The sequence below is a fragment of the Brienomyrus brachyistius genome, chromosome 4 (genome assembly GCF_023856365.1).
Source record: "Brienomyrus brachyistius isolate T26 chromosome 4, BBRACH_0.4, whole genome shotgun sequence".
NCBI lineage: Eukaryota > Metazoa > Chordata > Actinopteri > Osteoglossiformes > Mormyridae > Brienomyrus > Brienomyrus brachyistius.
The window spans coordinates 17,663,566-17,688,231 of NC_064536.1; the positions used below are offsets into that span (position 1 = coordinate 17,663,566).

The following is a 24,666-nucleotide window of genomic DNA, read 5'->3' on the forward strand; positions in this document are numbered from 1 at the left end:
TCCGGGAGGCGGAGACGAAGGCAGCCGAACAACAATCAGGACAATCCACCCCCAAACCTTACGGCACGTAACATAAGGTATAAAAGCAGTTTCATGAAAACATCTGTACTTCTTTAGCAACAGACGTATGTAAGATCACTTACAGAGCTGTCCTAGATTTCTTGATCACAGGCAGCAGCCTCTGAAGACCTTCATCTGATCTGATGTATTTCTTCAGATCAAACACATCCAGCTCCTTATCTGACATCAGTAACACAAAGGCCAGAGCTGACCACTGTGCAGGTGAGAGGTCTGCTGCTGAAAGGCTTCCTGAACTCAGGGATCTTTGTATTTCCTCTATTAGAGAATTGTCACCCAGTTCATTCAGACAGTGGAAGAGGTTGATGGTTCTTTCTAGAGATAAATTCTCCTGAATTTTCTCCTTGATGTACTGGGCTGTTTCCTTACTGTTAGGTGAGCTGGTTCTTGTCTGGCCCAGTAGCCTTTGTAACAGACTCTTACTGGAGTCTGTTGAGAGGCCAAGGAGGAAGCGGAGGTAGAGGTCCAAGTGTCCATTCCTGCTCTTTAATGCTTCATCCACTGCAGTCTTCAGCAGGTCAGCTGACGAGTTTGACAGAAACACATATAAAGCAGCGAGATACTCCTGGATGCTCAGATGCACAAAGCAGTACATCTTCTCCTGGTACAACCCACACTCCTCTTTAAAGACTTCTGTGCACACTATAGAGTAAACTGAGGCCTCAGTGACATCAATGCCATTCTCTGTCAGAACTTGTTTATAAAATATGAGATTGCCTTTCTCAAGGTTATGAAAAGCCAGTTTACCAAGTTTTAAAAGGAATTCCTTGCCAGATTCAGTAAATTTATTAAGCTTTGTTTCATTTTCCATATATTTGTCATTTTTTAAACTCGCCTGAAAGATCAGGAAGTGTGTGTACATTTCAGTCAGAGTCCTTGGAATTTCTCCACTGTCAGACTCACTAAAAAGCCTTTCAAGGACAGTGGCTGAAATCCAGTAGAGCACAGGTATGTGGCACATGATGAAGAGGCTCCTTGATGATTTCACATGTGTGATAACCCTGTTAGCCAGGCTCTGATCACTAAATCTCTTCCTGAAATACTCCTCCTTCTGGGCATCACTGAACCCTCGTATCTCTGTCACCTGGTGGACACGTTCAGGAGGTATCTGATTGGCTGCTGCTGGCCGGGAGGTTATCCAGAGGAGAGCGAATGGAAGCAGATTCCCCTTAATGAGGTTAGTCAACAGCACATCCAGTGATGTTTTCTTTGTTACATCAAACCAGCTCTCATTGTTCTGAAAATCTAGAGGAAGGCGACACTCATCCAGACCATCAAAGATCAACAAAACTTTGTACCTACACAGCTCAGTGGATTCAAGCAATTTCAGTTCTGGGACAAAGTGGTGAAGCAGATCAATCAGACTGTATTCATCCTTAATCAAATTCAGGTCCTGGAAAGGAAGAGCAAATATGAAGTGAATGTCCTGGTTTGCTTTTCCTTCTGCCCAGTCAAGAATAACTTTCTGCACAGAGACTGTTTTCCCGATACCTGCGACCCCTTTTCTGAGTACAGTTCTGATAGGTGTGACACGCCCATATAAGGGTTTAAATATATCATTGCACCTGACTGTAGTATCCTCTGTTCCCCTTTTCTTGGATGCTGTTTCAATCTGTCTCACTTCATGTTCATCATTGACTCCTCCAGCTCCCCCTTCAGTTATGTAGAGTTCTGTGTAAATCTCTTTGAGAAGTGTTGGCTGTCCTTCCTTAGCTTTCCCTTCAAATACACACTCAAATTTCTGCTTCAGGTTACATTTGATTCTGCACTGACATTGAAACAGAAGATGCCCTGAAATGAAATGAACGAAAAATGCATAATGATTCAGTAAACATGCAATTTTTATTCCTATAATTTTCTTGAATGAAATTAAAATAAATGATAAACTGAAATGTAATGCACATTTTTTCATAAACTGTTTCTCTCTTGGCAAATCAAACACACACTGAATGAGGTACAGCTCTTACTCTTCTCCAGCATGTCAGCGAGATCATTTTGCTCCATGGTCCTCAGGATGTACAGTGTGATCTTCAGAGCTCCATCTCTACCACAGGTCTTCTGCATCTGACTATCACTGTCCAGGTCATTGTCCTCCTCCAGCTGAGGCTCAGAGCATTCTGGGTCATTCTCATCCAGGTACCTTTTCAATTTCATCAGCTCATCCTTCAGAAACATTTGAGCTTTTTTCTCCAGTAACTGAAATGAACAGTTACAGTTTAATTATTATCACTCCTGGCACCATATAATTTTATTATTTCACTTATGTAGTAGTTGTAACTATCATCCCTTTGACAGGATGAACTACTTATTGTACATCTGCAGAAAATATATGTCAATTTAGATAAAATTTTTGAAAATATACTTCAGTAATAAATGCACCTTGAAGATGGATGATAAGTCTCCTTTATGTGGATGTGTATTACATCTTTTCATTCGGTCCCTGTGAATAAAACACAAATATCCATCCATTAATCCATCCATCCTCCAGCCACTTATCCTGGTTTGGGGGATGGACAGAACAGGGGGGGTCTATGTCAGACAGCAGAAGGCCTAGGATATGGGTTCACCCTGGGGGGGGGATTCTAGTCCATCACAGGGCACAGACACACAGAGGCTGTCATATATCATGGGGAATTTAGAAAGTAGCCTAAACATGTGTTTTTGGACGGCAGGAGGAAACCCATGTGATAGAGGGAGAGCGAGCAGCTGCAGACAGACAGGGGGCTCAGCCTCTAACACTGGGGGGGTGAAGCCACAGCGCTGCCCTCTGTGCCGCCGCTAAAACAGGCATTTTATGGAAAGACAAAGGTCCTGCACTGACACTGACTACCACTGCTGCTCCTTGGGGGAATAATAACCTATATTTGTATTTAAATAGATGTAACTGCCATCCACATTCTGAGCCTATTTCATTAGGGCGGCTTCCTGACATCAGCTTGCTATTCACAGTATAAGAGCAGCAGTGACATCTAGTGGCAGCACAGAGAGACAGCAGGTAGCAGCAGGTTGAGACGGTTTGGCATGTAGTTCTCAGTAACGTTTACTTCTTGTAAAGTGATTAAGATGATTTCACACAGATATCAACTTAATTAGCACAACTATCCAGATGTGGAATTTGTGGGCCCCTCAGCTGATCTTGATTTTTTTTTCTTTTTTGTAAGAAAACCCACAATTCAAATGTGTACTCCAAGCTATTTATATAACAGTTTTGGGTAAAGTAGTTTATTCTTTAAAATTACGTCTTAAATTTGGCACAACGCGATACCCCCTACCCCCAATCGATGCTCCTGCCCCACACCCTAATCGGTAAGGTTTACTACTGGCTCTGGGTGTAATGATACAGTCTATTCACGATTTGGTTCGATAGAAGATTCAGGGCTCACAGCTTAATGCACTCCCAATGTATTCAACAAATTAAGACTGAAAACATACTAAGAGTTTTTATTTTTTCCTTTTTAAGTATATACATGTGGAAAGAAGCTGAGACATTTAACATTTCTTTTTTGCAGTGTTTTCCTTATTCTGCAGACTAGCACAAAATAGAAAAACAAATTCCGAAAGCAAAACTATCATGCTTATTGCGCCCTCTTGTGATAACATTTATTAATGACTTTATGCCACAGTACATTGTTACACCCCTACAATGCTTATCATCATATTTTTATTGCTTATCATCATATTTTTTAATAGCGAACATCGATCCATTGTGACACCCCATACCACTGATATCCTGCACTTTGATTAGCATGTTATTCATGTTCCATTATTTTAAATTCCCTGTCTTTTCTCTTTTGACTACCCATGTCAGCCTAGGGCCCCTAGAGAAGTGAATATGCTACTGCAACAACTACCTTGTAATTCAGCACATTTTATTCACCATCTCCTGTTCGGTAAAAAAATTAATTAATTAAAACTGATTAAATGGCTGTGGATTCTTATTGGTCTGTTATAAGAAGCTGAGTATTAGTATTTCTCAGATTTTTAAACACATTTTGAGATTGAGGTACACACTAGCCTTGGTTTCGTGGGAAGCTATAACAGATGTGAAATATAAAAAATATATCTTCTGACTGAACATGTAATTTACATCCATTAATGTGATTTTAATTTCACTTTGACACATTGCATTTGAATTTTAAACAATTGGCAAGTGACAGCTTGTCATATATGAACCAAGCTGATTTTAGTTGATTTTTTAAAATTAACTTTTATATTAATTATATTATATTAAGCAGCAAAACATCTCCCTCATATCTGTTCAGAGGTGACAGATGACATAAAAGCAACCTCTGGCGAACCTTCACCCAGAAGGGTAAGTGTGGAACTTTTTAATTCTGATACTGGCCAGAACCTCTATCTCAATTTGTGGATATTTCATCTGTTTTTCTCAACATTCTTGAAGCAAAAGCTCTTGGTTTCTTTTCTCCCGATGGTGCAGGACACCATGGCTGCTAATTCATATGGGGAGTCAATGGGGCACATGGGTCCCCCCTCCAATGGACTCACCACCTGTAGGAGGGGCCGAAGGTGCGATGTGAGTTGGACAGTGGCCAAAGGTGGGGACCTTGGCGGTCTGATCCTCGGCTGCAGAAGCTAACTCTAGGGACATGGAATGTCACCCCTCTGGTGGGGAAGGAGCCTTAGCTGGTGCGCGAGACTATGAGGTTCCGACTAGATGTAGTCGGGCTCCCCATGACACACGGCTTGGGCTCTGGAACCAGTCACTTTGAGGGGGGTTGGACCCTCTTCCACTCTGGAGTTGCTCACGGGGAGAGACGCTGAGCAGGGGTGGGTATGCTTATTGCCCCCTGGCTGGGCTCCTGTACATTGGGGTTTACTGCAGTGGACGAGAGGTTAGCCTCCCTTCATCTTCAGGTGGGGGGGATGGGTTCTGCGCTTATACGCCAAACGGCAGTTCAGAATACCCACCCTTTTTGGAGTCCTTGGAAGGGGAGTTGGAGAGCGCTCCTCCTGGGGACTCTCTTGTTCTGCTGGGGGACTTCAATGCTCACGTGGGCAATGACATTGAGACCTGGAGGAATGTGATTGGGAGGAAAGGCCCCCTTGATCTGAACCCAAATGGTTTTTTGTTCAGTGATCGTCACAGATTCACCATAATGAACACCATGTTCAAGCATAAGGGTGTCCATATGTGCACTTGGCACCAAGACACCCTAGGCCGCAGTTCAATGATCAACTTTGTGGTCGTGTCATCGGACTTGCGGCTGCATGTATTGGACACTCGAGTGAGAAGAGGGACGGAGCTGTCAACCGATCACCGCCTGGTGGTGGGTTGGCTCTGCTGGTGGGGGAGGAAGCTGGTCAGACCAGGCACACCCAAGTGTATAGTGTGGGTCTGCTGGGAACGTTTGGCAGAATCCCCTGTCAGAAGGAGCTTCAACTCCTACCTCTGGCAGAACTTCGTCCATGTCTCGGGGGAGGTGGGGGACATTGAGTCCAAAAGGGCTGTGTTCCGCACCTCCATTGTGGAGGCGGCTGACCGGGGCTGTGGCTGTAAGGTGGTCGACACCTGTCATGTCGGCAATCCCGGAACCCGCTGGTGGACACTGGCGGTGAGGGATGCCGTCAAGTTGAAGAAGAAGGCAAAAACTCGGGTATGGGAGGAGTTTGGCAAAGCCATGGAGAATGATGGCTTTGAGGAAAATCTGGTGCACCATCTGGCGGCTCAGGGTGGGAAAGTGGTGCAACATCAACACTGTTTATGGTGGGGATGGGATGCTGCTGACCTCAACTCGGGACGTTGTGAGTCAGTGGAAGGAATACTTCGAAGAGCTCCTCAATCCCACCGACACGCCTTCCAATGAGGAAGCAGAGTCTGGGACTTGGGGGTGGACTCCCCTATCTCTAGGTTGCTGAGGTGGTTAAAAAGCTCCTCGGTGGCCGGGCCCCAGGGGTGGATGAGATCTGCCCGGAGTTGAGATGAGAACCCTTTATTGCTGTTGCAATACACCATGTCACTAGTCACAAGTACCAGCGAAAAAACTGGCCATCAACCTGACCATACATATACACAAACATCACAGTAGGGGGTAGACCGGTCGGGAGACAGGGGAAGAGAGAAGAAAAGAAACAGAGTAACATGAGGAGAGAGGAGGAGAATAAAAAAACAGCCCCCAGACTGTACTCCAGTGGGGAGGACATTGTAGGAACCGAAAAAAACACCTCAGCAACATAAGCACATGGTCACTACACCTTACAACATAAAATGACACAACTTGCAACAGGTGAGGGAAATGGGGAGGTGGAGGTTAGTTTGGAGAGCAGGGCTGAGAGAGTCTCTCAAAGCATAAGACAGTAGACTAGACAAGATGAGAGGAGCAAAGCAGGGAAGATAAGGGGAGGGAGAGGGAGAGAAGTGCGTTCCTCAAGGCTCTGGATGTTGCGGGGCTGTCCTGGTTGACATGCATCTGCAGCATCGTGTGGACATTGGGGACGGTGCCTCTGGACTGGCAGACTGGGGTGGTGGCCCCCCTCTTTAAGAAAGGGGACTGGAGGGTGTGCTCCGAATATAGGGGGATCACACTCCTCAGCCTCCCTGGTAAGGACTATTCGGGGGTGCTGGAGAAGAGGGTCCACCGGATTGTCAAACCTTGGATTCAGGCGGAGCAGTGTGATTTTCGCCTTGGCCGTGGAACAGTGGACCAGCTCTATACTCTCAGCAGGGTCCTGGAGGGTCTGTGGGAGTTTGCATAACCAAGCCTACATGGACTTTGAGGACCTGGAGAAGGCATTCGACCGTGTCCCTCGGGGAGTCCTGTGGGAAGTACTCTGGGAGTATGGGGTGCCAGGCTTCCTTTTAAGGGCTGTTCGGTCCCTGTACGGCTGGTGTCAGAGCTTGGTCTGCACTGTCGGCAGTAAGTCGGACTCGTTTCCAGTGAGGGTTGAACTCCACCAGGGCTGCCCTTTGTCACCGATACTGTTCATAACTTTTATGGATGGAATTTCTATCCGTTGAGGGTGTCCGGTTTGGTGACCTCAGGATTAAATCTTTTGCAGACGATGTGGTTCTGTTGGCCTCATCAGACCATGACCTTCAGCTCTCACTGGGACAGTTCGCAGCCGAGTGTGAAGCAGCTGGGATGACAATCAGCACCTCCAAATCTGAGACCATGGTCCTCATTCGGAAAAGGGTGGAGTGCTCTCTCCAGGTCGGGGAGGGGGTCCTTCCCCAACTTAGCTTCTGTGTAGATTTCGTTTCTCATTTATGCTTTTGATTTTTTTTCATTATAATTAATAAAATCTGTTTATCATAATTTTACTTTCAGTTTTCATCGCATAAATATTACATTTATTATGATATGGTTGAGCAACAATTTAAATATCATCTTTGGGCAAGAATTCAATCTTAGATTTCTTGTCAGATGACTTACCAGGACATACATTATAAATAGGCACAGTCTCATTAAAAATGTTCAAACTGAAGCCTCAATCTGAGCAGATACAATGAGTCCATGATAATGCATTTATTTATTATCAAAGCAGAAACATCCATCCCAGAAGAGGACAATCTATTGTCCAGTTCTCCTTAATCGATATACAGCAGTGTGCAAGTGAGCCTGCTTTTCTCCAGCTTTATGCTGAAGATTGAAATTTAAAATACAGTTTTTAGTTAACTAACTTCCAATTTCAGCTTGCAGGCAGTTAGTCTTCACAGAAATCCTCATTCTTTTACCTCAAACATGATTTAAATAGAATACAGACAAAACTTTTTTAATTGTCAAAAACAATGGGATTTGCCAAAAGTAAAAAATCATGCATTCATTATGACGTGTTTCCTCATAGCTTGTGTCTGCCTCTGTATTTTGAGTCTGAGGGTCATTTGTTTAAATGCACATTTACCTTTGATCTGATGGAAAAGGTTCCTCTTTGAAGAAGATTGGTAGGTCCATTGACCTGTCACTCTTCATGGAAACACAGCTGGGTACAGGTGAGCCTGCTCTCTCCATCAGGACACTGTGGACAGCCAGAGGGAAAATCCATCACTGTAACTGCTTAATCCCAACTGAGGTCACGGGGTTGGGGGGGCAGAGCCTATTTCTGGAACAAGGGGCACAGGCAGGAACCAACCCTGGGCAGTCACCAACACACCACAGTGCACACACACAATTCAGACTCGCGACTCAACCTGCTCTACATGGTTTTGGACTGTGAGAGGAAACCGGAGCCCCCAGTGGAAACCCATGCGAACACAGGAGGAGCATGTGAACTCCACACAGAAAGGACCTACGCCCAACCCCAGAATTAAACCCAGGACCTTCTTGCTGTGAGGCAGCAGCACTAACCACTGCACCACCATGCTACGCAAGAAAGAGCCTCATTATGTAAATATAATTCATATGTGGACAGGGTCACATTAGACCTTCAGCTGTTAAACCTTCTGCTCTGTCTTCATGTACTTTGACATGCTGTGAAGCTCTTGATGCAAACAGGCTTGTTTTACGGTGTGGAAGAAAAGTTCCAGTAGGGCTGGGGAGAGATGCATTGTGGGAATGTTGCCCGTGTCTTAGGCTAGAAAGCAAAAAAGTGCCTTTATGGGGAGTTACAGAAATGCAAGCATTTTCTTTTTTCAACAGTTCACTTCTTTGGAATGGGGATACTCTGTTTTCCTGCTGTCAACTCCAGGATGCCGATCCTTAATAAAGAAATTTCATCTTACTCAAGTCCTGTCAAACAAATTTACTTTATACTTGGTGCTGAGCAGAATTTAGAGAAGACAAAGTGAATACAGGGTTTCTTGCTTTTTCTTAGTATTATTGTTACAGCCTCTGTCACTATGATCCATTTGCTAAATAGGTTTTAGACTTTTTTTTTTTGTTCATAAACATTCACCTCTTTTAAGAGCAATATCATAAATAGAAAAAAGGATGTTGGTGGACATAATGGAATGAAGCCTTGTTTCATTTGCAGTGTAACCACATTCAAACATTTTTATTAATAACGATTAGCAATTGTCCTCATTGCACAATGCACACCTCAGAAACAATATAGTCTGTGCAGGGGGACCCAAACATGTTTTTCTGGACAAAGTCAAGTCAACTTTATTTATATAGCACTGTAGGAACAGTTCTTGCTGAACCAGGTGTTTTACAAAGGTCATAAAATCACAACATGATATCAAGGTATAAGACCTACATAAAACACAGATACACTATCTGCTCTGTAGTGCATTTAAGTCTCATCAAATGCTAATGAAAATAAATGAGTTTTAAAGACTAAGACTGAAGAATAGCTAATATGCAGTGGTAAGCTATTCCCAAATTTTGGTGCTACTACTGCGAATGTATGGTCACCCTTTGTTTGGAGTGGACAAAAGACGCCGGTCAGAGGACCTCAGTGACGTTGATGCAGTATATGGACATAACAAATCATTGATATAAGGAGGAACTAACCCATGTAGGGCTTTAAAACTGAATATTAAAAGTGGGTCCTTGGAAAAAAATGGAACAAAATGTAACATCATATAAGTAAAATAAACCTAGATGCTTTCGGAAAAATGACAATTTATTCCCTAAAAGTTCGCCCTGACCACTACCAATAGGATTTTCTGAGCAGGAAGATGTGGAGACCAAAAAATATATACAATAAACTTCATTTATATTTATTACATGACATGAGTAGTGAAAGTGCGGAATTTCGTCTTTTGGGAATCGTTTGGGAATCTGTTCCCACACGTTGGATGTTCTTTGAGACACGGCTTAGCTAAGCGAGACAGTGAACTCGGTCCAGAGCAGACTTGTTCACTCGCGTAAGTTACCATGGTAACTCAGCGGGGATTCATTTAAGACACTCCCACTTAAATGAGCCAGACTTCTCGAAATAAATCAGACTTTCCCTTAATTCATGGAATACCCCCCCAGGCATGAAACAAAGGTAACAATACACTTGGGAACCAGGAGCAGTAGCAAAACAACAACTAACAGAACCCATACCAGCTCAAATGCAATGACTGACTGAAGACTACAGCATGGACAGATACTTAAATAGACACGTGACAAGTAGTAACGAAAGACAGGTATGGGCAGTTAATCACTAAGGACTATGACTATTGAAGCATAGCTGAGGGCTTTTGACAGATACACAAAGGATAAAACACAAGGTGAAATTTAGAACAACAGGGTAACTGAACATTACTATATATTACTACATAGAGGGAACAAAACAAGGGACTGTACAGAAATACATCAAATACTAACACAGGTTTTACAAGAAATCATAAATGTTAAACACAACAAAAGAGAGGTGACATTCCAACAAAAAAAAAAAAAAAAACGTGACACACTTGTCCGATTTGCCCATTAAGCCACATGGCAGCCCAGGGAACAAGAGAACACAGTACAAACCAAGAACAAACGTGATGGCCAGCAGCACCTGCTGGCCAAAGAGGGAAATGACATACAGGAGGAGGTGGGACAGGGATACACACAGACATACACAGGATCAGTCTTACCTTTCAGTTGTCTTCGTTATACACTCCACAGAGGGGTTCATTTTAGAAGGAGCTCCCCCCATTTTTGTGCCGATTCAGACCAGATGACTCGTTCTGGCTCTGTGAACATGAAGGTAAAGGTAGATATGAAGGTAGATATGCACATACATGCATAATATTCAGTACTCAGACCTGTCATTATTATGGAGCCCCTGAAGGGACCTGTGCAAAAAAATTAAATGATGTTACTTTCCCCTGTCCAGGAGATACTTTTGGGTACCAGGGCCGGCATCAGAGTGGATCTACTGGGCTGGCATCTAACTGACTATGGGGGGGCACTATCAATCGTGAACTATATTCATATGAGCGACACTAGAGTTTGACAATTTTTCGTGACTCCCGTGGGTCTCGGGATTCCCAGTGATGTTAACGTTAGCTGCAACAACAAAAAAAGACCCAGACAAGCGGTCAGTCATCATAACTGCCCCCGTCACTGTCATGCAAACCCTAAGATCACAGGACTAATGAAAAGTAAACGAGCGCCTTTCATATGCATCCCTTGTGATGCATAAAACGCAGACACAGTGCAATGTTTCATTCAGACTGAAGGCAGGAACAGCTTACCGTTGATTAGGCTTCCCATGAGTGACACAGCTCAAACTCCATCAGCTTCTCAACTTCGATATATATATTTCTGTAATTCCCAAGACTGCAACTTATTCACCAATTTCCCCTCTGTATTAGACTTTATGAGACTATATATCAGTTGCTGAGGATTTCACCACATGCTGTCAGACTGTGAGACATAGGCCTGTTCTCAATTTCTTCGGATCCGAGTAAAATTTGTAAACGAAGAGTGGAGTTTGGTTTTGTCACGGGATACGGTCGGGCGAAGCGGGCAGAGCGAGCAAGGAGCAGGCAGGCAAGCAGGATACGGGAAAACGGGGTTTATTAGGAGCAATCCGGGGCAGGGAACACAGGACGGCAACAGACATCAATGACGGACACTGGACTCGGGTAAGACACGGACTGATATACACAGGACTGAGCAAATGAACTAGATACAGCTGGGTACAATTGGGAGAAAACACGTGGGTAGGCAGGGGGCGTGGCACACAGGAGGAGCCGACGAGCAGGGCATGACAGAACCCCCCCCCAAAGGCGCGCTTCACCGGGCGCGCCAGGGAGGAGGCGACAGACGGGACACGGGAACCGGGACCTGGAGCAAAAAAACAACCATCAACGAGAGACAGGAAACAGGACCGAGGCACAAAACACAGCCAGGGACAAGACAAAGGACAAAACCTGACAGAGGGTCGGGAAAGCAGAGAGACAGACCAGGAAGGGAGACACAGCGGGAACAGGAGGAACAAAGGGGCCAGGAGTGCAAGGCGGGTACACCGGGGCACAAGGAACAGAGACGGGCGGAACGAAAGGGCGAGCAGAAAACGAAGGGGCAGAGACAGGTGGGACAAAGGCAGGGGCGTAGGGAGACAAGGAGGGGGAACAAAGGGGAGCCCGAGGGAGCCCAAGCGGGTGACGGGAGGCAGCCAGAGGGGCCGCAGGCGGCCGGGAGGCCGGAGCCGGAGGGGACCTCGGAGGGGCCGAGGAGGCAGGGCGAGGGACCCGCGGAGGGGCCAGGGAGGGAGCAGGAGGGAGCACCGGGGAAGGCCCGGAGGAGGGGGGAGCTGCAGCAGGCGGCGACGTCTGGGGGAGGGCCGGAGGTAGGGGCCCCGCAGGCAACCGAGGAGCCGCCGTCGGGGAGCCCGCAGGCGACCGACCAGGCTCTGGAGAGGGGAGTGAGGCGGGGCGACGAAGCCTCGGAGGGGGACCCGCAGGCGACGCCCGACCCGGAGGGCCAGGACCCGCAGGCGCCAGCCGAGCCAGAGCGCAGGCGAGGGAGGGCGAGCCAGGGGGCAGGGCGGGCGGGACCCCAGCCCTGCGTCTGTGTCCCCTTCCCCTGCGGGACACAGACAGGCCGACCCTAGTTCGGGGTCGATGTCGCCGGGGCGAGGGACAAGGGGTTACAAGTTCTGTCCCCGAGGGGTCCCATTCCAGCTCCTCCACCTCCGAAGAGGGAGGAGCCAAGATGGAGTTGTCCGGGACCACCTCGGGGACTAGGACAGGGACTGGAGCTGCTGCAGGCGGAGGGGGCGCCTCTGGAGCTGCTGCAGGCGGAGGGGGCGCCTCTGGAGCTGCTGCAGGCGGAGGGGGCGCCTCTGGAGCTGCTGCAGGCGGAGGGGGCGCCGGGACAGGAACACGGTCAGGCTGCCGGGGCGCCGGGACAGGAACACGGTCAGGCTGCCGGGGCGCCGGGACAGGAACACGGTCAGGCTGCCGGGGCATCAGCCCGGAAACTGCAGGACGCTGCAGTGGGGACCTCGGCCCAGGTGCTGCAAGCCGCTGCTGTGGGGGCGCCCGTCCGGGAACTGCAGGACGCTGCAGAGGGGGCACCGGCACGGGCGTTGCAAGCCGCTGTCGTGGGGGGCGCCCGCCCGGGAACTGCAGGACGCTGCAGTGGGGACCTCGGCCCAGGTGCTGCAAGCCGCTGCCGTGGGGGCGCCCGTCCGGGAACTGCAGGACGCTGCAGAGGGGGCACCGGCACGGGCGTTGCAAGCCGCTGTCGTGGGGGCGCCCGCCCGGGAACTGCAGGACGCTGCAGTGGGGGCGCCGGCCCAGGCGCTACAAGCCACCGTCGTGGGGGCGCTCGCCCTGGAACTGCAGGACACTGCAGTGGGGGCGCCGGCCCAGGCGCTGCAAGCCGCCGTCGTGGGGGCGCTCGCCCTGGAACTGCAAGACACTGCAGTGGGGGCGCCGGCCCAGGCGCTGCAAGCCGCCGTCGTGGGGGCGCTCGCCCTGGAACTGCAGGTGACTGCAGTGGGGGCGCCTCGGAAGCGGCTGTAGCAGGCGGGGACAGGAGCGTCTCGGAAGCGGCTGCGGCGAGATCAGGAACTGGGGCTGCAGGCAATTGCTGTGGGGGCGCTCGCCCGGGAACTGCAGGGGACTGCAGCGGGGGCACCTCAGGAGCAGCTGCAGCAGGGCGGTCAGGGACAGGAGCGCGGTCAGGGACAGGAGCGCGGTCAGGCACTGGAGCGCGGTCAGGAACTGGAGCGCGGTCAGGAACTGGAGCTGGCTGCAGTGGGGGCGCCTGCCCGGGAGCTGCAGGTTGCTGCAGTGGGGGCGCCTGCCCGGGAGCTGCAGGTTGCTGCAGTGGGGGCGCCTGCCCGGGAGCTGCAGGTTGCTGCAGTGGGGGCGCCTGCCCGGGAGCTGCAGGTGGCTGCAGTGGGGGCGCCTGCCCGGGAGCTGCAGGTTGCTGCAGTGGGGGGGCGCCTGCCCGGGAGCTGCAGCAGGCAGCGAAGGCGGCTGCGCAGGCGGCGGCGGCAGCGAAGGCGGCTGCGCAGGCGGCGGCAATGGCGGCTGCACGGGAGCGGGGTCCGCCGGCAGTGGCGGCCGCACGGGAGCGGGGTCCGCCGGCAGCGGCGGCCGTACGGGAGCGGGGTCCGACGGCAGCAACGGAGGGAGGTCCTCTGTACCGGCGATCGCCGGTTTCCTTCTCCTTCGCTGGCGCCTAGCGGTGGCGGGAGGCGGCGCGACGTCCGTAAAAACGGACGGCGGAAGAAAGGCCTCCGGCTCCGGGTAAGGGTAGAGGAAGGGCTCCTCGTCCTCGTCCTCACTGGAGAACCAGTACTTCCACACGGGATCGGGGTCGCGTGTGGTCAGCCTCCGGGCTGGAGGTAGGGCGGGGTACTTCCCTCTCGTCCCCTGTCGGGAGCCAAAGCCTGGAGAGCGAGCAGGCGCCGAGACGGATCGTCTCCTGCGGGACTCTCCTCCTCCCTCTCCGCTTCTTTTTGAGGTCCGTCATTCTGTCACGGGATACGGTCGGGCGAAGCGGGCAGAGCGAGCAAGGAGCAGGCAGGCAAGCAGGATACGGGAAAACGGGGTTTATTAGGAGCAATCCGGGGCAGGGAACACAGGACGGCAACAGACATCAATGACGGACACTGGACTCGGGTAAGACACGGACTGATATACACAGGACTGAGCAAATGAACTAGATACAGCTGGGTACAATCGGGAGAAAACACGTGGGTAGGCAGGGGGCGTGGCACACAGGAGGAGCCGACGAGCAGGGCATGACAGGTTTAGTACAGTAGTGCCGCCACGCTTTCTGGTGAAAGTGAAAATGACGTGCATAATGCGTTTACAAATGTATAATGTAATAATATATTTTCAACTACAAATAATAGATTTTCAACAAACAAAATCAATGCAGTTAATTTTCAGTCACAAATATCCATTACTGTTGAATGAATCGTTCTCTTGAATTACACACTCTTATGAAAAGACGCGGCTCAGTTGAATGAATCGCTACCCTAATGTCACGTGACCGCTGGCCGTTGAAAATTCTATTTTATCATATTTTCCGCACGAAAGTCAAATGCTGCACCAAAGCAACAACCAATCAGCACCAACTAGCCTACATTCTTTCAAGTGAATTTATAATATGACAGGAAATATTTGAAACCGCTCTTTATTAATTTTGTGAATGTTTACACGTTTAATATCTGAAAAATAATCAGATATAAAAATGAATATTTTGGAGCCTGTGGTGGTGGGTGCTGGAACGTGTGTGTGTGTGTGGGGGGGGGGGGGGGGGGGGGGCGCGGCGACTAGCTAGGGGGGGCAATGCCTTCGAATGCCCCACCTTGACGCCGGCACTGTTGGGTGTGCACGTTTTTCGCGTACGCATGACTTGCTTTCGCATGCGCACACGATACTAAATGTATGTTGGAAACATAATTAATTTAAATCCTCTCACGTGTGTGACAGCTCTACTTTATATCGTCAACTGGGAGAAGAGCTCCCTTTATCCCTCCCATATGGTAGAGTTTATTGGCATGGGCCTGGACTCCAAGCGGATGCTGGGCTCTCTTACTCCAGCTAGGTAGCTTGTGCTCAGGACAACTCTGGCTTGATTCCGCAGGGGCTGCCACTTGCCTTATCTGCCTGACTCCGCCTGGTGGGGTAGCTGGCTGCCGCAACATTACTTGCCCAACTTCTTCTATCTGAGTCTCTACCAATGATGGATGAGGCGCATGCGGTTGTCTCCAGTACCATACAGGAACACCCCTGTCCAGATTTTTCACAGCTGCATCAGGACACTGCTGCCATGGCATCACCAAGGTCTCCGGCGGCTGGAAGTGCCCTTGGGACCCCCGCCAGCGTGAAGGGAAGTGGTGACAATGGATGTGTCACTTTCAGGATGGAGGGGAGGGGTCTGGAATCACTGATGTATGCAGGACAGCACATGAATCGGCTGGAACTGATGCCTGTTTTGCTCACACTTCAGCACTTCGAGTCTGTGCTGATGGGGAGGGATGTGCTGCAACACCTCTGTGGAGTCGCCAAGGGAGCATGAGGTCCAGGCGGTTCCTGGCCCTGACACGGTGGCTCCTTCTCTGGGCGGAGGGACGTCTGCTGCCCCTGAGGGTGGCCTATGTCCAGGAGTTGCAAACTGACCAGCAGATGCACATTTCCGATTGCCACATAAACCCCATTTCCGAGTCCATGAAGCACAGAACTCTGTGACAATCCTACATATCTTGTCATTGCTTGTGCTTCTATACATCTTGCAGTCAGGCTTGCAACCACATAGTTAAAATATAGGTCTAAATGCCCCTACCTGCCGAGAAATTTGTTTGAGGAAATCAGACACTCTTTGCCAGTTAGGCAATTCCCCTCCCTAATCGGCAAAATGATCCAAGGGGGAGACCCGTCCACTGTTTTGCTCCCTGCCAGCTCCCAATCATACCTGTACCAGGTATTTGGTGTTTGTGACTGACTAGGACCTCAGAGGGAGAAAAATTTTGACTGTCTGGAGGTCCCCCTAAGAAAGTCGAGAGTGGCCATTCTTTCAGTTATTTTTTTTACAGCCGTTAAAAATGCCAATAATTATCTTGTTTTCTCTAGATAATGAGATCATTTTCTCTGAATAATTACAAGGATAAATGTAGCAGTTCTCTTTCAATACCCCGAGTGTAAGAAGCCCCTTAGTTTCTTTTCAATCCTTTCATGACATAATACGATCAATCTTCCGTCCGTTTCAGGCGGGAAATACATATCCCACTTTTCCGCAAAGGGGAAGCGAGGAAAACAAAATTAGCACTTAAGAAAAATAATGACAAACTGCTTTGCAGGATTTAGTCTATGGATACAAACGAAAATCACACAATATTACATTAATCAAAAACTAAAAATATAGAACAGCAACATATAATGATTACTCAATTTTCCTCTCAGGAATGGAAGGAAATACACATTTATGAGTGGCCAGGATTACATACACATGTGCACTTTTAATAAGAGTAATTATCCTCAAGTAAAACAAAACATAAATCTTGTTTTGCACCTTTTTTAACTATTGACTGCAAAGTGTGCATGTCTCTCTCTCGGTCCAGACAGACTGGAGAAAGGCAGAACACTACCGAAGAATTTAGGGAAGAAGAGTCCAAAATTAGGTGGCATGGTGGTGCAGTGGTTAGCACTGTTGCCTCACACCTCTGGGACCCGGGTTCGAGTCTCCACCTGGGTTACATGTGTGTGGAGTTTGCATGTTCTCCCCATGTCGTCGTGGAGTTTCCTCCGGGTACTCCGGTTTCCCCCCCACAGTCCAAAAATATGCTGAAGCTTATTGGACTTACTAAATTGCCCGTAGGAGTGCGTGTGTGTGTGAATGGTGTGTGAGTGTGCCCTGTGATGGGCTGGCCCCCCATCCTGAGTTGCTCCCTGCCTCGTGCCCATTGCTTCCGGGATAGGCTCCAGACCCCCCGCGACCCAGTAGGATAAGCGGTTTGGAAAATGGATGGATGGATGTAGTCACCTCAGTTTACGCTTCCCTCTGATAAAACCTACTTTAAATATGTTGATACTAAAAATGTTCACTTAACAAAAAAACAGCATGAAATAAAATGATAAAGAAAGCATTCCCCATTTCCCAAAGTGACTCCTAACCTTACCGGGAAAATTATACAAAAGAAAACTGCTAAACTGAAGAGTCAGAGTTGATAGGATTCTCTTACAAGAAATCACGCCACAGAAACATGTAGTGATGCCTCGAGCCATCATGCGCAGCGCTGTTCATATATGTAACTATCACTTAATCTGCGCATCCGTGCATTCAGCGTTAAGATATTAAGTGTGGTACCTGTGTAGTATTTTACCGCGAGGAGCGTGTCATGTCCTGTCTATAATTTTCACCAGGGTACTGGGAAAATGCCAAATCATATCACCTTACAGAATGAGTGAGGGTGATATGTGTCAGGGTTGGTGCCCGTCCATCCCTGTTCTGTGTGTTTGGCATTTTGGCCAGCAGGTGTCGCTAGCCATCCTGTTCCCTCTGTCTTCATACTAGTCCTTAGTGTGTTTTCCTTGCTCCCCAAGCCACTGCATAGCTCAGTGGGTCGAGCACGTGGCACCAATGCAGCAGGTGTAACTCTGCAGTCATGGGCTTGACTCACCTATTGTGTTTACTGGGTTTCTGTTTTGTTTTCCCCTAGTACTTTAGTTTTGTTTGTCCTGTTTGTTCCCGGTTCAATTCTGTTCTGTTTGTGTTCCTAGTGCTTGCCCTCAGTTGTGTGTCAGTATTCAGTGTTTATTTCCTGGTATGTCGGTAATGTTCCCTAGTTTTGGTATTTGTTAAACTTCCCCTAGTGTCTGTCCTTAATTGTTAAAATTTCTCCACCTGCTGCCTATTTCCCTGCACTGTGCTCATTGGTTAATTTTCATTCATGAGTCACACCTTCCTTTTGTTAGTCCTCATTATTTGTGTATTTAAATGCATGCCTTTCCACAGTCAGTCATTGTGTCATGTAAATGGTAAATGGACTGCATTAATATAGCGCTTTTCTACTCCTACGAGTACTCAAAGCGCTTTACATTTCATGCCTCACATTCACCCATCCACACACTCATACACACACCGGTAGCAGAGGCTGTCATGCAAGGTGCCAACCTGCTCACCAGGAGCAATTTGGGGTTCAGTGTCTTGCTCAAGAACACTTTGATGGGGTCAGGAGGAACCAGGGCTCGACCTGCAACCCTCCAGTTGCTGAACGATAGCAATACCTCCTGCGCCACCATCTTCCCCAAAGAAGATGCAATTCACTTTAAGTTCCTAGTCCTACTTCCTTTGTTGCTCAGTTTGTGGATTTCCCCAGTTTTCAGTTCTTTCAAGAAATCCTTTTATTATCTCAGAGCCGCCAGTGAATCATCACCATCTTTTTCCTGTTTGTGCCATGCTGTGGCGTAATAGATATGATGATTAAAAACACTGGCTGACATTCAGTATAAACAAACATTCACATCCACGCTCAAATCTAAAGATATTGTCCGAATCCTTGTGGGTAATTCCACTAGCAACGTGTGTTATGCTTGATACTGTTCCATTTACAGAGCAACTCTTAGACCTCAATGTAAAATTAACTGTATATAAGCTGCAAGTCCTTTTAAAGCACGTAGCTTACTTATCTCGAGATAACAAATCTCATTTTCTTTAGATAATGAGATTATTTAGCAGTTTCATAATTATATTATCTCGAGAAAAGGGCATTTAAAAAAGAAATTACAAACACAAGCATTCTCGTGTCCCCCAGGACCGGTCTGAGTAACACTCAGTGTATGGCACCCCCGCTAAGTAATCTAGCTCCCCCACAGTAACATTAAATCACTGGTGCCACCACTCAGTGTAAGTGTGTTACACACGCGTGTTTTATTATAAGTTATATCTGTTCACTACTGTATATTCTTACCTTCCGAGGAAAAATGTCTTTATGTTTCTCCAGAATCTTGTTCGTGTTTCTGGAGACTCCAGCTTTAAAATACTTCCACTTTTTATCAGTTTCACATCAAACGCGGAAGTGGTCTGAGCAGAAATGGTCACTTGCATAGAATTTTCTGAGATATTATGTGAATTAATTGCAAATAACAATAACAGAAAGGGGACAAGCTCCACCGCCACCTAATTCTGTCATAACGCACATTCTGCATTGCATTTGTGCGTATTAAACCGCAGTGACACTTAAATCATTATCATACGTAAACAGGGCTCTCAAGAGTCACGCATTGACATTTCAACCAGTTCACACGCTCACTCGCCACATCTTGTGTGTCTCACGCTGAGAAGCAAGAGATAACGCCCTCGAAGGTGTTATATATAGAATTCTAATATATAGAATTAATGGAGGATACGCAGGAATACGGAACGGAGTTTTCCCCTGAGTTCATAACTGTTCCGACATTCAGTGGATACAAATATGACATACAGTGGATTCAGAAAGCATTCAGACCCCTTTGCTTTTTACACACTTTACTGTGCTGTGGATAGAATTTTGAATGGATATAGTTGTCATTTTACCCCTCACTCTATACTCAGTAACACATGTTGGCAAAATGAAGTCAAAATTTTTGTAGATATTTTTGAAAATATATTAAAAATGAAAATCTGACATCTCATATTCACGGAAATATTCTTTAATACTTAACAGAAACCCTTTTGGCAGCAATGACAGCTGCAATGACAACTGCATCTCCATCTTATCTTCTCAGTCTGGCCTCAGCCCAAAACCACAACTACTGTAGCTCTGAGAAAACGGAACTGAATCCTATCAGCGCTCGTGGTAAAATGGCAGGACTAGTGTTGTTGCGCAGCCTTCGTCTTAGCTCCTGTCACACCAGGGTGTTGTCATTTCAGATGAGCGGCGGAGCCCGACGTGTCGCCAGTCTCATACGGCTTCCTCGTGCCACACTGTTAACAAACTGTGGTGTTTTTTTTTCACCATCTTTTTCCCATCAATATATTTAACGGGGAAACCAAAATGCTCCCACACATGAGATTTAAGTGATGCTGGAGGTTTCTCGAGCTGCTCTGCTCCTCCACTTGGACCACTACCGCTGGCCAGGACTAATATGATGCATTTGTTAATCTCTCGGAACTCGGAAATTGACGTTTTCATCTGAGTTCCAACTTGGAGAGAAATAATCGAACGCACCACATAGCTTTACAGACTGATCACATGCACCATACAGTGGAACTTTTTTTTTTTTTTTGTTCGAATCTTCGGATCACGTGGGTAACGAACCGTGGAGATCCGTCGGTTCAGATCACGGATCAACAGTGAACCATTGCACCACTACCCCCCACTGAAATTTATTGACCAAAACATCACAGACATTCCCGGCGCTAAAGTGTTCCGCATTTTAGATGCTGAATGTGGATTTTGGTAAATTCCCCTGGATGAAGCGTCATCCAAGATAACCACTTTCATTTCTCCCTTTGAGGGCGGCATGGTGGTACAGTGGTTAGCGCTGCCGCCTCACAGCAAGAGGGTCCCGGGTCCTTTCTGTGTGGAGTTCGCACGCTCTTCCCGTGTTCACATGGGTTTCTGCCGAGGCTCCGGTTTCCTCCAATGGTCCTAGACCGTGCAGGGCAGATTGATTGGCAAGTCTAAATTGGCCCTGTAATTAGGTGAGTGTGTGTGCCCTGTGGTGTGTTGGTACCTGCCTAGGGTTGGTTCCTGCCTGTGCCTGTTGTTCCCAGGATAGATTCCTGTGACCCCAGTTGGGATTAAGCAGTTACTGTGATGGATTGATGGATGGATGGATGAATTTCTCCCTATGGCCGCTACAGGTTCCTCGGAATGCCATGTGACATTTGTATAGTCAGTAAAGTTTTCCAGAATGTGATGGAGCAGCTGTTTGCTGGACAGCCCTGAGAGATTGTGATGGATGGCAGCTGAGATTTGAAAATTGCACGTCATAACCTTTCAAAAACTGCATCGCAAATTTGGTGCTTAAACCCTTAGGTGTCGTTCTCCTTTAAAAGAGTCTGGAGAGTCTACATATCAAAAAGGACTCCTGAACCCGACAGAGAGAGAGCAGGCGCAGGGGGAGGGGGGCTGTGCGGCTTGTGCCTGCACTGCAGTCCTGATGCCTGCCCTTCTGAGCAGCCCGCTCATGCCCAGCAGGGTGTAGATTCTGTAGAGAGGCTTCCGGTGAAGCCTCTGAGGCCGACTTCCACTAGAGGGCAGTGTGCTCACCGCCCCTGTCTCCGGCAATCCTTCAGAAGCCGCTGGTGCTTGGTCAGCTTCCTCTCAGAAAGATCTTCCCAGGACACAATCAGTTCTATCAGGGTTAGGGTTGCAACGATTAGAAATTTCGGTGGTACGATTATAGTCTGAGGAATAATCACAGTTGCACGATTATCACGGTTATTTTACGTGAATTGATTTCACAACTGTATTAACATATATAAATCACACAAACACATTCTATAAAGGTTTTGAAATTCAGAAGCTGTTTATTGCTGCTTTTCAGAGATACTGCATAGTTAGAAAGATTAATTTGTAAAAGTAATCTCTGTGACCATCTGTAAGGCTGAAAAAATCTGAGGTTTTTGCTACCTTTTGAATGCACCACAGTCAAAAAAGAAGTAAAAAAAATCAAGTAATCTCTGAGCAAACAGAGCTGTATTTTAACACACTCATGGAACAGAGAATTTGTATTTAAATTCAAGTGAACTCTGTGTCATGCCCCGATCATCCGATCCTGCTGTGTGCCACGCCCCCTCGTTAACACCGTGTGGATTCCCCGTGTTCACCAGCTGTTTCCTATTACTGTCATTAGTGCAATGTATTTAGTCCGCGTTAGGTATAGTTTCCCCAGTCCAGTAATGGAAGTCTATATGTCTGTCTTGCGCCGTTTCCTATTAAAACCCTTCGTTTTACCCCAGTCCTGTTCCCCATGCCTGGTGCCCCGCCTCGCACCGCTCCGCACCGCGTCAGTCGTGACACTCTGTAAACACATCCATCTCCTTTGATGAACTACACATTTTTTATATTTCAGTTTGCATGTCATCAGACCTACCTGATGACTTGAACATAAATTGCAGTTTAACTTAAAAATGAAGTTAAAAATGCTGCTTTTTTAAGATACTGCATAGTTAGAAAAATAAAACGTGCTCCGCTGTATGGTCCTCTGGGAAAAAACATTGTTTCTAGACAGTGACACTTAAGCTTCCAATCAGCAGAGAGAGAGTGTGAATTAGATTGTGAAGCTCATGAAGGGTTCTCCACCACCATTATTGCTTGTCCATAGGTCTGTCGTAGCACCAAACCACACACCTTCTGCCAGCTGTTCCTCCAAATTTCCTCCTGTATGGTGATACATTGTTGAGATTTTGTTTGTGGAAAAGTAGGTTCTGCTTGGCACTTTGTATTGTGGCACTGCCTTCTTTCAGATGGAGAAATCCAGGCTTTTCCACAGTGTAAAATGGTATCTGCAAACAAACGTTTTATGGGAGCTACGTTTTACTTTTTTTCTTTCATAACCACTGCGCTATTGACTACCGAGGACAAGGACGTATGCAAACAGGCTACGTTTGAAATTCCTTTTTATGAGACTGACAGAGAAGAAAACATAACGCTTGTTATAGACAAATAGGAAACAAACCTCAATCAGTAGCCTACAACGCTACACGGCTAAATGAACCCTCACCGGATGGTTCTAATATTACTTTGAAATAACTTCAGTCACTAATGTAATTTGACTCGGATGTTTTGTATTAGCCTACCTTCAATTGCGCGTATATGTCCGCATGATGATCTCGGAGATGCTGCAACAAGTTGGAGGTGTTGGATCCTTTGGCCGCAGCTTTTTTCCTGCAAGTTCTGCAAATGGGGGACCCATCGTCCTGGATTTCTCCTTTAGCATCATTGGGTATCCAAAGTTTTCCCACACAGGAGACTTCCAGCGCTTCCTAGCTGGATGTGGATGTGGACCGTGGTTAATGGTCAAACCGGTTAATCCCTGCAGAGGATTTGGTTGATGGGCCTCTGCACTCCACCTCTGCAGCTATTGCTACCATGTTCATGTCCAGGGCAAAGAGGATGACTGATACAGGGCACCCCATGATAATGCCCTTCTCCTGTCGGTGCCAACTTGATGTCACTAAGCCAGAAGTGACTGTCAATCTGAAACTGTTATAATAATCCAAGATCTTACTGGTAACATGGTGCCAGTTTAGTGCAGACTCTACCAACTTGTGTGCTACAGACTCGTATGCATTAGCCAGGTCCAACCACAGCACAAGTAAATCTCCTTTCCCCTTGTGTGCCTCCCTGATAAGCTGGGTGACTATACCTGTGTGTTTGAGGCAGCCTGGCATCCCTGGAGTCCCCCCCCCCCCCCGCCCCCCTTATGCACTGAGGTGTCAGTGTAGTTGTTCTTCAGCAGGAAGTTCCTGTCGCAGTGGATTCTGGCAAATAGCATGAGGAACCTTAAGAGGAGCCAGAGGAACCTTTTCCTGTCCTCCTGTCAGGACACAGTGACAGATTCAGCAAATATAACAAAGTTACTTTTATAAAGTTACTGACTGAACCTTTAACTGCAAAATAACGTCAAAATAATGTCTTTGTTTAGATGCAACAGAATCAGCATTATTCTGCTATTGCAGACAGTAAATATAATGGAGAGTGATTGGACACCACATTGTAAATGTCATATATTCATGTCAGATACTGTATTTGCTGTAAGCTTCTCAAAGGTGATGAAGGGTCCTACACTTGTGCTGCTGGTGAGAGAGAGCCTCTCACATGGTAGAACAAGGGAATTACGGCTGCCCCCTAAAGTGTTCTGATTGGCTGGGGACCTGAGAACCAAGGTCAGCAATGCCCCTAAAATTAACCATTGACCGAAATTGGTCAGTCTTCAGAGACATGCCATCACCTGGGTTGGATACTTAAGGAAGGGCCTCAGAAGAGGTCGGGGAGTCACTCTGTAATCAGAGCTCCCGCAGAGAACTGGGCGAAAGTCCATCTGTAGTCAGATGCTTTCCGCAGAGTGCAGACCTAATGAAAATGTATTTAAGAATATGTGGCCACCTGTCAATGATTGTATTGTAGTATGTTTAATAAATGCTGTTTTGGTTACTTTATGACTGTCTGATTTGCCAACTTCTTTATAAACTTTGCAGATTGAATTTCTGTCCTGATTAGGACTAAAGTGGTAAATACTATCTTGCAGCCTCTGGGTTAAATCCCCTTTATCCGGGTCCCAAACTCGACTGCCGAAGTTTAGTTACGGTGGAT

The 24,666-nt window shown here is 47.3% G+C and overlaps 1 protein-coding gene and 1 long non-coding RNA gene across 3 annotated transcripts in view; one reads left to right on the top strand and one right to left on the bottom strand.

Moving 5' to 3' along the window:
• LOC125740118 (uncharacterized) overlaps positions 1-24,666 on the top strand; it is a 353,638-nt gene that overhangs the window by 124,419 nt on the left and 204,553 nt on the right. For both annotated transcript variants that reach the window (XR_007397449.1, XR_007397448.1), the window contains exon 3: positions 454-535. This is a non-coding gene — a long non-coding RNA (uncharacterized LOC125740118). The remainder of the gene's footprint in view (positions 1-453; positions 536-24,666) is intronic.
• Positions 1-24,666, bottom strand: part of LOC125740114 (NACHT, LRR and PYD domains-containing protein 12-like) — a 341,935-nt gene that overhangs the window by 106,077 nt on the left and 211,192 nt on the right. The window lies entirely within an intron of this gene.